Source organism: Rutidosis leptorrhynchoides, chromosome 10 (assembly GCF_046630445.1).
Source record: "Rutidosis leptorrhynchoides isolate AG116_Rl617_1_P2 chromosome 10, CSIRO_AGI_Rlap_v1, whole genome shotgun sequence".
NCBI lineage: Eukaryota > Viridiplantae > Streptophyta > Magnoliopsida > Asterales > Asteraceae > Rutidosis > Rutidosis leptorrhynchoides.
Window position 1 is genome coordinate 336,077,268 of NC_092342.1, and position 14,763 is coordinate 336,092,030.

Genomic DNA, 14,763 nt, shown 5'->3' on the forward strand with positions numbered 1-14,763 from the left:
CTAAATCGGAGCTACGAGTCAAAAGATACGATAGATCGAACATTTTGGCCAAAGACACAAAACACGAACCGTCGGTGGTGTTTGGTGCGTGGTGCGATTTTGCGAGGAAAGATGACTTTTTCAGAATCTAGACGACCTCGAATGGAAAAAACGTTCAGAGAGTCTTGCTCGTTCGGCCGTTTTGGGGTGATTTAGAGATTTTCAGCACAATCTGAAACCGAAGGTTATGCGCGGCCAAGTGGTACTCCATCTGGCGGTGCATACTATTGATTTAAAAAAACGTGTCTAATGAAGTGACATTAGATTCAAATTTATACTCGTTATACATAATTACATTGTGAGTGAAATAATAGGCCTTAAAACGATATATACAATGCTAAGTCATCCATACACAAAACTAATAATGCGATATAAATTGAAAATGTTCAAATAGAACATTAAAAATGAGTAAAATGTCTTTTTTGGCATCCTGACGACCTCGAATGTCAAGACACTATCCAGGAGTCTTGATGTTAGGTTCATTTTAGGGTGATCTCGAAATTTTCAGCACAATTAAAAACTGAAGGTTATGCGCCGCCAAGTGGTACTCCATCTGGCGGCGCATACTAATGATTTAAAAAAACATGTCTAATGAAGTGACATTAGATTCAAATTTATACCCATTATACATAATTACATTGCGAGTGATATAATAGGCCTTAAAACGATATATACAATGCTAAGTCATCCATACACAAAACTAATAATGCGATATAAATTGAAAATGATCAAATAGAACATTAAAAATGAGTAAAATGTCTTTTTTCGGCATCCTGACGACCTCGAATGTCAAGACACTATCCAGGACTCTTGATGTTAGGGTCGTTTTAGGGTGATCTCGAGATTTTCAGCACAATCAGAAACCGAAGGTTATGCGCCGCCAAGTGGTACTCTATCTGGCGGTGCATACTAATGATTTAAAAGAACGTGTCTAATGAAGTGACATTAGATTCAAATTTATACCCGTTATACATAATTACATTGCGAGTGAAACAATAGGCCTTAAAACGATATATACCATGCTAAGTCATGCATACACAAAAGGAATAATATGAATGAAAACGGTCAAAATCCAAAAAGGCAAAATTGAAGGCTTTCGAGGTCTCGTTTCAAAAAATATTTGTTACAAACCGCCTACGGTAGTTTGTCAATGGATAGATCCCAAACAATTAGACGATTTGAAAAAAACGGTGACTAAATCGGAGCTACGAGTCAAAAGATACGATAGATCAAACATTTTGGCCAAGGACACAAAACACCAAGCACCACGAACTCTCGGTGGTGTTTGGTGCGTGGTGCGATTTTGCGAGGAAAGATGTCTTTTTCAAAATCTGGATGACCTCGAATGGAAAGAACATTCAGATTTTCTTGCTCGTTCTGCCGTTTTAGGGTAATTTAGAGATTTTCAGCACAATCTGAAACCGAAGGTTATGCGCCGCCAAATGGTACTCCATCTGGCGGTGCATACTAATGATGTAAAAAATGTGTCTAATGAAGTGACACTAGATTCAAATTTATACCCGTTATACATAATTACATTGCGAGTGAAATAATAGGCCTTTAAACGATATATACAATTGTAACGACCCGGAAATTTCCGACCAAATTTAAACTCTAATCTCTATATGGTTCCGACACGATAAGCAAAAACCCTAAAGTTGACCCGCACTTTTTCGATCGTTCTATACTTATAAGATTAATATTTACATAAATTAAACCTTACCAACATGATAAGCAATCCAAATTGTTGAGACTTATGTTTTCGAAAAGAGTTTTACACAACGTTTGACCGTCTAGTTTGACCGATGATATCACGAACTATATAACATATGATAATTATACGTTTGTGTATATATATGTATATATACATATTTAACATGATCTAAAGATGTTTAACATCTCATTGTGTACTAATAACAATGAGTTATAAGTATATTTTGAAACTACTAACTTAAGTTTTCAAAACGATAACTATACGTAATGTTTTTCGACTTAAATACTTATGACCTATAATGTTTATACATATATCGTATAAGTAATGTATTTAATCACTTTTAAAGACTTAAATACATAAAACAATATAAGTATATTTACAAAAGATAGCTATATTTGAATCCTCGTTCCGTTTTCTCAAAGATTTCTATACGTATACCTAGGGTATATGTACCTGTATCATACGCAGCTTCTAGATGTATTTACTATTGGTATATACCAATAAAAATCTGCTCCTTAGCAGCCTTAAATGATTAAGAAACATGTGGAACCAACCATTTGTCAAGTAGCATGAATTATTTAGCAAGAAAACAAAGTTAGGTATCTTTTTTTTCCTTTATAACCTAAAAACGTTTTTATGCATGCACACCATTTCTTCACCCCATTTTCTCATACTTACACTTCCATTTCTCTCTCAAAATACTCTTAACTTCATACTTGATCATCTCCAAGCATTTTCCCCATCATTTAGCTTCAAAAACAACACTTAAACCTCATAAGAAAACCTTACAAAAACACTTCAAGAAATCCTTCCAAGAACACAAACTTACTTCCAATCTTTCATCCAATTCCATCACCCTTTTGGTTCTAGGTTCTTACTCCTCTTTTACAGCAACCTTGTCCAAGGAACTTGAGGTAGTAACTATGTTCATAACCTTATTCGATTCATATATATATAGCTATCTTATTTTGTGGTATAAAATTTTAACAACAAGAACATAGTTTGAAAGTTTTCAAACTTGTTTGCAAACTAAATAGATCCTTCTAACTTAACTTTTAAAATACTTCAAGACCTGTAATATAACTTAAAAATATATGCTAATTTAACAAGGTAAAACTTGGTTTTTCAAAGAATACCTTAAAAACTGTTTTTACGACGTCGGAGTGCAACCGGGGACTGTTTTGGGTTGGATAATTAAAAACCATCTTAAACTTTGAATTGGAGGTTTATTTTCTGGAAAAATGATTTTTACTATAAATATGTTAACACATAAAAATTTCATGATTTAATTCAAAGTATAAGTATTTTTAGAAAAATAATCATTTAAGGTTGTTTACATAAAGGGAAATGTTTAACTTCATAAGTTTCACTAAAGTTTCACCTATGCCGTGTGATTTTGAATACAAACTAAGGTATTTACAGTTCATAGTCTTAAAGAGGGACTCGATCCAAGGAGATGGCAAGTTGAATCAACGAAAACGGAGTTGTAACGAAGAAACTATGTCCGAAACAAAATCGGATATCCAAGACTAGTTTAGCCACGAAAATAATTGGGAAAAATTAAATAAATTACATCTTTCTAAGATAACATGATATTTTATATATATGTACTTATAATTCAATTTTATATGGTTCAGGATCACCCGTAAACAACACGAGAAGATTAATCATAAGATCCCATGTTTGTACGCAACACGTCATTTGACAACACCGGTACTTTATGTACGCAACACGTCATTTGACAACACCGGTACCGTGGGTCAAGATTAATCTCGACCAATACATATACGATGGGGGTTTTATTTATTTCATCGGGGGTTTATTAAACACCTAAAAATGAACCATTAAAATTGAATTACTAACATCGGACTGCTAACTACGGACTAAGGAATTATTCAAAGTATTAAAAGTATTATAAGTATATATATGTGACGATTGTTTAAAATGAAAATATATTGATATATTATATGGATAGGTTCGTGATATCAATCGGAGATCGAGTCGAAATTACATATCTTCAAGACAACAGTGAGTATAAAGTCCCACTTTTAAACTCTAAATATTTTGGGATGAGAATACATGTATTTTATGTTTTACGTTATGGACACAAGTAACTGAAAAATATATTCTACGTTGAGTTGTACCACTGGCATACTTCCCTGTAGCTTGGTAACTAATATTTACAGCGGTATTGTAAACGTGAATCCTGTTGATAGATCTATCGGGCCTGACAACCCCAACCGGACTGGACGACCAGTATTCAACGGTTGCACAGTACTTCGTTTTGTGACTACACTTGGTACGGTGTAGTAAGATTTCATATTAAAGGGAATATGCGACGTGATTGAATGTTAAGTATGGTTACCAAGTGCTCAACCACTTAGAATATTTTTATGAAAATGTTTATATATGAAATCTTGTGGTCTATATATATATATATATATCGCTGCCGGCATTAAACCTATATCTCACCAACTTTATGTTGACATTTTAAAGCATGTTATTCTCAGGTATGAATTAAGTCTTCCGCTGTGCATTAGCTCGTACTAAGGATACTACTTGAGGCTATTAAGGACTTATATCATAAGGCGTTGCATTCGAGTCATTGAAGTTCATAGAGACTATTATTAAGTAAATGGCGGTTTAGGTCATTTGAATATTATGAAATGTCAGGCGATTATGTCAATTCTGGATGTAACTATAGATTGCCTTTTAAGAATAAATGCAACGTTTGTAAGATGTATCATATAGAGGGCAAGTACCTCGCAATGTTATCAACTATTGTAATTCGTTTGTAATCAATATGGACAACGTCCGGATGATTAGTTTCGGATCCTTTCAGTTGGTATCAGAGCGTTGGTCTTAGCGAACCAGGCCTTGCACTAGTGTGTCTAACTAGTAGTTGTTAGGATACATTAAGTGAGTCTGGACTTTGACCGTGTCTGCCTGTCAAAAGTTTTGCTTATCAATCCTAGTCGGAAATCATCTGCTTATCATCCTTAGGGAACTGCCTGCTTATCATTCTTAAGTCTAGACACGTCTTACTGCATTTAGTGCATCGATAGTGTATAGACAAAATTCATATCCTAGCGTATCTGTTACTATAGACATTGCCTGACGTATTTCAAAGATTCTCCGTAATTCATGGGATTTTGATATTATATATACATATGTAAATTATGTATTGAAGAGTACCAAACCCAACTCCTATAATCTATTCCAAACAAAAAAAAATTCATTTCTCCGACCATACAAGATGGATTCTTCATCCAGCTCAAATTCCTCCGACTTCGATAGCTTCGCCGATATGGATTTCCATTCGAGCTCCGAGAACAGCGTTACCGGAATGGATCAACCAATTTCCCATCATCTATTCTGGATGAATTGGGGATGGGTTCGTAATATACTAAATTTCTGGAGGCAAGAAGAAGGTGATCCATTCCATCCACCAAATTGTCCTCTTAACGATGAACCTGAAGCACTTACCGGCGAACCTATTCAAAACACCATTTTCTCGCTCATTTCTAGAGTATCTCATCATGATTACATACTATCCCATATTTCAAATCTTGTTCATTCGCTCGTTCCAACCGTCAATCATCCCGGTATAATAGAAGAAGTCAACGAACTCCGTGCTCGGGTAGTGGTTTTGGAGAATATGGTGCGAAGGTTACAAACACCAACAGCAGCACCAGCAGCATAATCCGTACTACCATCGTCAACGCCGACAGTACCTTTATCACCCCAATCACAACCGCGCCTTAAATCTCAACATCACAATCTGTATCTCGAATATCAACATCACACGACTCAATATCTGTACTTCGAGTATGATCTTCGTTCTATATATCGTTCTACATCGATTATCTTCGCTTTACGTATCGTATGACGATTATGTAATTTCTAAAGTCTTAGAGATTATGTAATCTAGAATTAACGATAAATCAAATGAGTTTAATATCTTATTGACTCATTAAATCTATGATTATCTCTGAAGAAAATATATATGCAAGTATATTTTCATAAAGATAGTAATTAAAAATTCCTTCGTACAAACTATTAATGATGAAAATATTTTAACGGGTGGGTAGTACCCGAGGAATATTTAGAATTCACATTAATAAGTTATATTGTACATTCTTGAATCTGATTCAACGGTTATCTATTATCTTACTTACAACCACCGATATTCGTATCCGCTCACCCCAGAATAACCATTTTCAATCAAATTTCATATTCGGATTTTGACCTACCAGAATCCAACAAGTGGCATAAAGAAGAAAACTCTGGACAATTAAAATGAATTAAAATGTTGATTGTAACATATGAAACTAAACAATTCTTCAAGCTTGCCACTTGATTTTATCTTAAACCTCATTCGTAACTTGACGATTACAATTCGCATTCAAATCCTTTCATGATTCCTGAAAACACCTCGACCGAGAAGTTGAACCTGCCGCACCTCGCCTAAGGAATGAAGATTTATACATACAGTTATACACCTGAAGAACTCTCGAACCCAAATTCATAATTTAACACATAACGTATTGAATCCTTTGCCATTTATTAGAACAACCCTACAATTCCTTTTCAAGAAGCTAATTTTGTCACAGCTCCACTTCGACTTTTCAGTGAGATTATTTCTATTATAATCATGATATTTATACCTTGTCCTTTCGCCGTCATTATCGGAAAACCTTTTATATCCCTCGACAACATCAACAGGTGCACCAGCAGATCGTTATCCTTTTGGCGAAATCAACAATCAGTATTTTGAAAATCTCGCGGAACTTCTTCCATCATATCTATAATGTCTATCCCTAAGAATTTCATAATCTGAACGTGAAGTTTCTGAAAAACACCCGGGACTATGAAATAGTTCTTGAAATGCTAACGAAGCAGCAAAAACTGTAAACGACTTTAACGGTCAAAAGTTTGATGACAAAGAATAGTAAGGTGGTAAAGCTGAAAAAAAAAAAAAAAGAGTTTGGAACTAGAAAACGGATGAAGCAAAGTATGAAAGAGGCTGTGGATAAATCACAGGGACTGAACCTGCTCTCAAAGAATACAAACGATTCCGTACCTGCTGAAACCGTCAGTAAGAACCCTACTCTTTATTCAAAACCTTGCCCGGATGATATTTTTCATCATCATCTTATCTTAGATATTATAAGATATCTTCATATCATTCGTTATACATATTTTTCATATTTCTGGAGATATTTTTACAACTATTCCTATCTGCGATCATTTATCTCTCCGTAACATCTGCGTTACAATATAAAAGAAACTGTGTTAATTTCTAAATTCTGAAACCTCCGAGATTAAAATATAAATGATTTAAAGTAGTGTTGGGAACTGATGCATGAATTAGTATAATATAATGAAACTTGATCAACTTCATTATATTACAGTAAGTCATGTTAAGTTTCTAATGGAATGTGATGATTCACAGTACCGTCATCATGTGCCATGTTACACGGCTCTTACCTTCTATCAAGTCTCCAAACATATTAGAACGTATCACCTTGATAGTTCTATTTTTTTGGAATATTCGAGTAATTTAACGAATCAAGATCGTGCCATTACAATTTCATTCTAAAACTAATAGCTAGGTTCATTCCAAATTTCCTACCTACGAATTTCGGACCATTGTTCGCTTGGCTCGAGGACGGGAAGAAGAAATGAAGGGACAAAACCTCAGAATAGAAATAGGAACATAAACCACAGCAAATAAGAGAGAGCATTAACTGTGGATGACAATGATTTTAAGGGACGGGAGTAGGAACATCGAAATATAAGGGAAGGTATAAAACCTAACAACAACCCCGAAACTACAAACCGTGCATATCAATACGTATTGCAACGTAAAGGCACGGGAGAATTAAAAACATTATAATTCCAAGGAAAGGATAAAAGAGAATAGATTCTTCTGGTGATAGATGAAAAAGAAGAATGAAAGATATGAAAGTTAGAAATATAACAAGGGTTAGAATGGGATGGAGCATATTAACGAATGTCTTAAAGTAGGAACTAAAGAGAAAGAATAGAAGATGTGGGAAGAAAGAAAGGGAAGGAGGTAAATTTATAGTGAAATATTCGACAAAGAAATCAAAACAGATTGCCGCATTAAATCAAAGAAGATCCTAATCGCCGCAAAACTAAATCTTATTACATAAGATTTTCTTTAAAACCTTTAAATCCCGGAAATCGATCATAATCACGTCATCGGTTACAACAATTCTATATTTACTCATTTCACTCTTTTGTGATAGCTTCGCTCGTGCGTCTCACATAACCAAATCGTTTTATCTAAATCTTTCAATAATGATAAAATTTCATTATTACCTCATATTCGTCATGAAAACATTTCTATTGTTATTTATGACAACCTCTACCAAATTTCGAGGACGAAATTTCTTTAACGGATGGGTACTGTAACGACCCGGAAATTTCTGACCAAATTTAAACTCTAATCTCTATATGGTTCCGACACGATAAGCAAAAACCCTAAAGTTGACCTGCACTTTTTCGATCGTTCTATACTTATAAGATTAATATTTACATAAATTAAACCTTACCAACATGATAAGCAATCCAAATTGTTGAGACTTATGTTTTCGAAAAGAGTTTTACACAACGTTTGACCGTCTAGTTTGACCGATGATATCACGAACTATATAACATATGATAATTATACGTTTGTGTATATATATGTATATATACATATTTAACATGATCTAAAGATGTTTAACATCTCATTGTGTACTAATAACAATGAGTTATAAGTATATTTTGAAACTACTAACTTAAGTTTTCAAAACGATAACTATACGTAATGTTTTTCGACTTAAATACTTATGACCTATAATGTTTATACATACATCGTATAAGTAATGTATTTAATCACTTTTAAAGACTTAAATACATAAAACAATATAAGTATATTTACAAAAGATAGCTATATTTGAATCCTCGTTCCGTTTTCTCAAAGATTTCTATACGTATACCTGGGGTATATGTACCTGTATCATACGCAGCTTCTAGATGTATTTACTATTGGTATATACCAATAAAAATCTGCTCCTTAGCAGCCTTAAATGATTAAGAAACATGTGGAACCAACCATTTGCCAAGTAGCATGAATTATTTAGCAAGAAAACAAAGTTAGGTATCTTTTTTTTCCTTTATAACCTAAAAACGTTTTTATGCATGCACACCATTTCTTCACCCCATTTTCTCATACTTACACTTCCATTTCTCTCTCAAAATACTCTTAACTTCATACTTGATCATCTCCAAGCATTTTCCCCATCATTTAGCTTCAAAAACAACACTTAAACCTCATAAGAAAACCTTACAAAAACACTTCAAGAAATCCTTCCAAGAACACAAACTTACTTCCAATCTTTCATCCAATTCCATCACCCTTTTGGTTCTAGGTTCTTACTCCTCTTTTACAGCAACCTTGTCCAAGGAACTTGAGGTAGTAACTATGTTCATAACCTTATTCGATTTATATATATATAGCTATCTTATTTTGTGGTATAAAATTTTAACAACAAGAACATAGTTTGAAAGTTTTCAAACTTGTTTGCAAACTAAATAGATCCTTCTAACTTAACTTTTAAAATACTTCAAGACCTGTAATATAACTTAAAAATATATACTAATTTAACAAGGTAAAACTTGGTTTTTCAAAGAATACCTTAAAAACTGTTTTTACGACGTCGGAGTGCAACCGGGGACTGTTTTGGGTTGGATAATTAAAAACCATCTTAAACTTTGAATTGGAGGTTTATTTTCTGGAAAAATGATTTTTACTATAAATATGTTAACACATTAAAATTTCATGATTTAATTCAAAGTATAAGTATTTTTAGAAAAATAATCATTTAAGGTTGTTTACATAAAGGGAAATGTTTAACTTCATAAGTTTCACTAAAGTTTCACCTATGCCGTGTGATTTTGAATACAAACTAAGGTATTTACAGTTCATAGTCTTAAAGAGGGACTCGATCCAAGGAGATGGCAAGTTGAATCAACGAAAACGGAGTTGTAACGAAGAAACTATGTCCGAAACAAAATCGGATATCCAAGACTAGTTTAGCCACGAAAATAATTGGGAAAAATTAAATAAATTACATCTTTCTAAGATAACATGATATTTTATATATATGTACTTATAATTCAATTTTATATGGTTTAGGATCACCCGTAAACAACACGAGAATATTAATCATAAGATCCCATGTTTGTACGCAACACGTCATTTGACAACACCGGTACTTTATGTACGCAACACGTCATTTGACAACACCGGTACCGTGGGTCAAGATTAATCTCGACCAATACATATACGATGGGGGTTTTATTTATTTCATCGGGGGTTTATTAAACACCTAAAAATGAACCATTAAAATTGAATTACTAACATCGGACTGCTAACTACGGACTAAGGAATTATTCAAAGTATTAAAAGTATTATAAGTATATATATGTGACGATTGTTTAAAATGAAAATATATTGATATATTATATGGATAGGTTCGTGATATCAATCGGAGACCGAGTCGAAATTACATATCTTCAAGACAACAGTGAGTATATAGTCCCACTTTTAAACTCTAAATATTTTGGGATGAGAATACATGTATTTTATGTTTTACGTTATGAACACAAGTAACTGAAAAATATATTCTACGTTGAGTTGTACCACTGGCATACTTCCCTGTAGCTTGGTAACTAATATTTACAGCGGTATTGTAAACGTGAATCCTGTTGATAGATCTATCGGGCCTGACAACCCCAACCGGACTGGACGACCAGTATTCAACGGTTGCACAGTACTTCGTTTTGTGACTACACTTGGTACGGTGTAGTAAGATTTCATATTAAAGGGAATATGCGACGTGATTGAATGTTAAGTATGGTTACCAAGTGCTCAACCACTTAGAATATTTTTATGAAAATGTTTATATATGAAATCTTGTGGTCTATATATATATATATATCGCTGCCGGCATTAAACCTATATCTCACCAACTTTATGTTGACATTTTAAAGCATGTTATTCTCAGGTATGAATTAAGTCTTCCGCTGTGCATTAGCTCGTACTAAGGATACTACTTGAGGCTATTAAGGACTTATATCATAAGGCGTTGCATTCGAGTCATTGAAGTTCATAGAGACTATTATTAAGTAAATGGCGGTTTAGGTCATTTGAATATTATGAAATGTCAGGCGATTATGTCAATTCTGGATGTAACTATAGATTGCCTTTTAAGAATAAATGCAACGTTTGTAAGATGTATCATATAGAGGGCAAGTACCTCGCAATGTTATCAACTATTGTAATTCGTTTGTAATCAATATGGACAACGTCCAGATGATTAGTTTCGGATCCTTTCAACAATGCTAAGTCATCCATACACAAAACTAATAATGCGATATAAATTGAAAATGATCAAATAGAACATTAAAAATGATTAAAATGTCATTTTTCGACATCCTGACGACCTCGAATGTCAAGACACTATCCAGGAGTCTTGATGTTAGGGTCGTTTTAGGGTGATCTCGAGATTTTCAACACAATCAGAAACCCAAGGTTATGCGCCGCCAAGTGGTACTCTATCTGGCGGTGCATACTAATGATTTAAAAGAACGTGTCTAATGAAGTGACATTAGATTCAAATTTATACCCGTTATACATAATTACATTGCGAGTGAAACAATAGGCCTTAAAACAATATATACCACGCTAAGTCATGCATACACAAAAGGAATAATATGAATGAAAACGGTCAAAATCAAAAAAGGCAAAATTGAAGGCTTTCGAGGTCTCGTTTCAAAAAATATTTGTTACAAACCGCCTACGGCAGTTTTCCAACGGATAGATCCCAAACAATTACTCGATTTGAAAAAAACGGTGACTAAATCAGACCTACGAGTCAAAAGATACGATAGATCAAACATTTTGGCCAAAGACACAAAACACCAAGCACCACGAACCGTCGGTGGTGTTTGGTGCGTGGTGCGATTTTGCGAGGAAGGATGTCTTTTTCAGAATCTGGATGAACTCGAATGGAAAGAACATTCAGATTGTCTTGCTCGTTCGGCCGTTTTAGGGTAATTTAGAGATTTTCAGCACAATCTGAAATCGAAGGTTATGCGCCGCCAAATGGTACTCCATCTGGTGGTGCATACTAATGATGTAAAAAAATGTGTCTAATGAAGTGACATTAGATTCAAATTTATACCCGTTATACATAATTGCATTGCGAGTGAAATAATAGGCCTTAAAACAATATATACAATGCTAAGTCATCCATACACAAAACTAATAATGCGATATAAATTGAAAATGATCAAATAGAACATTAAAAATAAGTAAAATGTCTTTTTTCGGCATCTTGACGACATCGAATGTCAAGACACTATCCAGGAGTCTTGATGTTAGGGTCATTTTAGGGTGATCTCGAGATTTTCAGCACAATCAGAAACCCAAGGTTATGCGCCGCCAAGTGGTACTCTATCTGGCGGTGCATACTAATGATTTAAAAGAACGTGTCTAATGAAGTGACATTAGATTCAAATTTATACCCGTTATACATAATTACATTGCGAGTGAAACAATAGGCCTTAAAACAATATATACCACTCTAAGTCATGCATACACAAAAGGAATAATATGAATGAAAACGGTCAAAATCGAAAAAGGCAAAATTGAAGGCTTTCGAGGTCTCGTTACAAAAAATATTTGTTACAAACCGCCTACGGCAGCTTGCCAACGGATAGATCCCAAACAATTACTCGATTTGAAAAAACCGGTGACTAAATCGGACCAACGACTCAAAAGATACGATAGATCAAACATTTTGGCCAAAGACACAAAACACCAAGCACCACGAACCGTCGGTGGTGTTTGGTGCGTGGTGCGATTTTGCGAGGAAAGATGTCTTTTTCAGAATCTGGATGAACTCGAATGGAAAGCACATTCAGATTGTCTTGCTCGTTCGGCCGTTTTAGGGTAATTTAGAGATTTTCAGCACAATCTGAAACCGAAGGTTATGCGCCGCCAAATGGTACTCCATCTGGCGGTGCATACTAATGATGTAAAAAAACGTGTCTAATGAAGTGACATTTGATTCAAATTTATACACGTTATACATAATTACATTGCGAGTGAAATAATAGGCCTTAAAACGATATATACAATGCTAAGTCATCCATACACAAAACTAATAATGCGATATAAATTGAAAATGATCAAATAGAACATTAAATATGAGTAAAATATCTTTTTCGGCATCCAGATGACCTCGAATGTCAAGACACTATCCAGGAGTCTTGATGTTAGGGTCGTTTTAGGGTGATCTCGAGATTTTCAGCACAATCAAAAACCGAAGGTTATGCGCCGCCAAGTGGTACTCCATCTGGCGGCGCATACTAATGATTTAAAAAACGTGTCTAATGAAGTGACATTAGAGTCAAATTTATACCCGTTATACATAATTACATTGCGAGTGAAATAATAGGCCTTAAAACGATATATACCATGCTAAATCATGCATACACAAAAGGAATAATATGAATGAAAATGGTCAAAATCAAAAAAGGCAAAATTGAAGGCTTTCGAGGTCTCGTTTCGAAAAATATTTGGGATAAACTGCCTACGGCAGTTTTCTAATGGATAGATCCCGAAAAATTACACGATTTGAAAAAAACGGGGATTAAATCGGAGCTACGAGTCAAAAGATACGATAGATCGAAAATTTTGGCCAAAGACACAAAACACCAAGCACCACGAACCGTCGGTGGTGTTTGGTGCGTGGTGCAATTTTGCGAGGAAAGATGACTTTTTCAGAATATAGATGGCCTCAAATGGAAAAAATGTTCAGAGAGTCTTGCTCGTTTGGCCGTTTTAGGGTGATTTAGAGATTTTCAGCACAATCTGAAACCGAAGGTTATGCGCCGCCAAGTGGTACTCCATCTGGCGGTGTATACTATTGATTTAAAAAAATGTGTCTAATGAAGTGACATTAGATTCAAATTTAAACCCGTTATACATAATTACATTGTGAGTGAAATAATAGGCCTTAAAACGATATATACAATGCTAAGTCTTCCATACACAAAACTAATAATGCGATATAAATTGAAAATGTTCAAATAGAACATTAAAAATGAGTAAAATGTCTTTTTTGGCATCCTGACGACCTCGAATGTCAAGACACTATCCAGGAGTCTTGATGTTAAGTTCGTTTTAGGGTGATCTCGATATTTTCAGCACAATCAGAAACCGAAGGTTATGCGCCGCCAAGTGGTACTCTATCTGGCGGTGCATACTAATGATTTAAAAGAACGTGTCTAATGAAGTGACATTAGATTCAAATTTATACCCATTATACATAATTATATTGTGAGTGAAATAATAGGCCTTAAAACGATATATACCATGCTGAGTCATGCATACGCAAAAGGAATAATATGAATGAAAACGGTCAAAATTGAAAAAGGCAAAATTGAAGGCTTTCGAGGTCTCGCTTCGAAAAATATTTGTTACAAACCGCCTACGTCAGTTTGCTAACGGATAGATCCCAAACAATTACACAATTTGAAAAAAAACGATGACTAAATCGGATCTACGAGTCAAAAGATACAATAGATCAAACATTTTGGCCAAAGACACAAAACACCAAGCACCACGAACCGTCGGTGATGTTTGGTGCATGGTGCAATTTTGTGAGGAAAGATGTCTTTTTCAGAATCTGGACAACCTCGAATGGAAAGAACATTCAGATTGTCTTGCTCGTTCGGCCGTTTTAGGGTGATCTCGAGATTTTCAGCGCAATCAGAAACCGAAGGTTATGCGCCGCCAAGTGGTACTCCATCTGGCGGCGCATACTAATGATTTAAAAAAACGTGTCTAATGAAGTGACATTAGAGTCAAATTTATACCCGTTATACATAATTACATTGCGAGTGAAATAATAGGACTTAAAGGAATA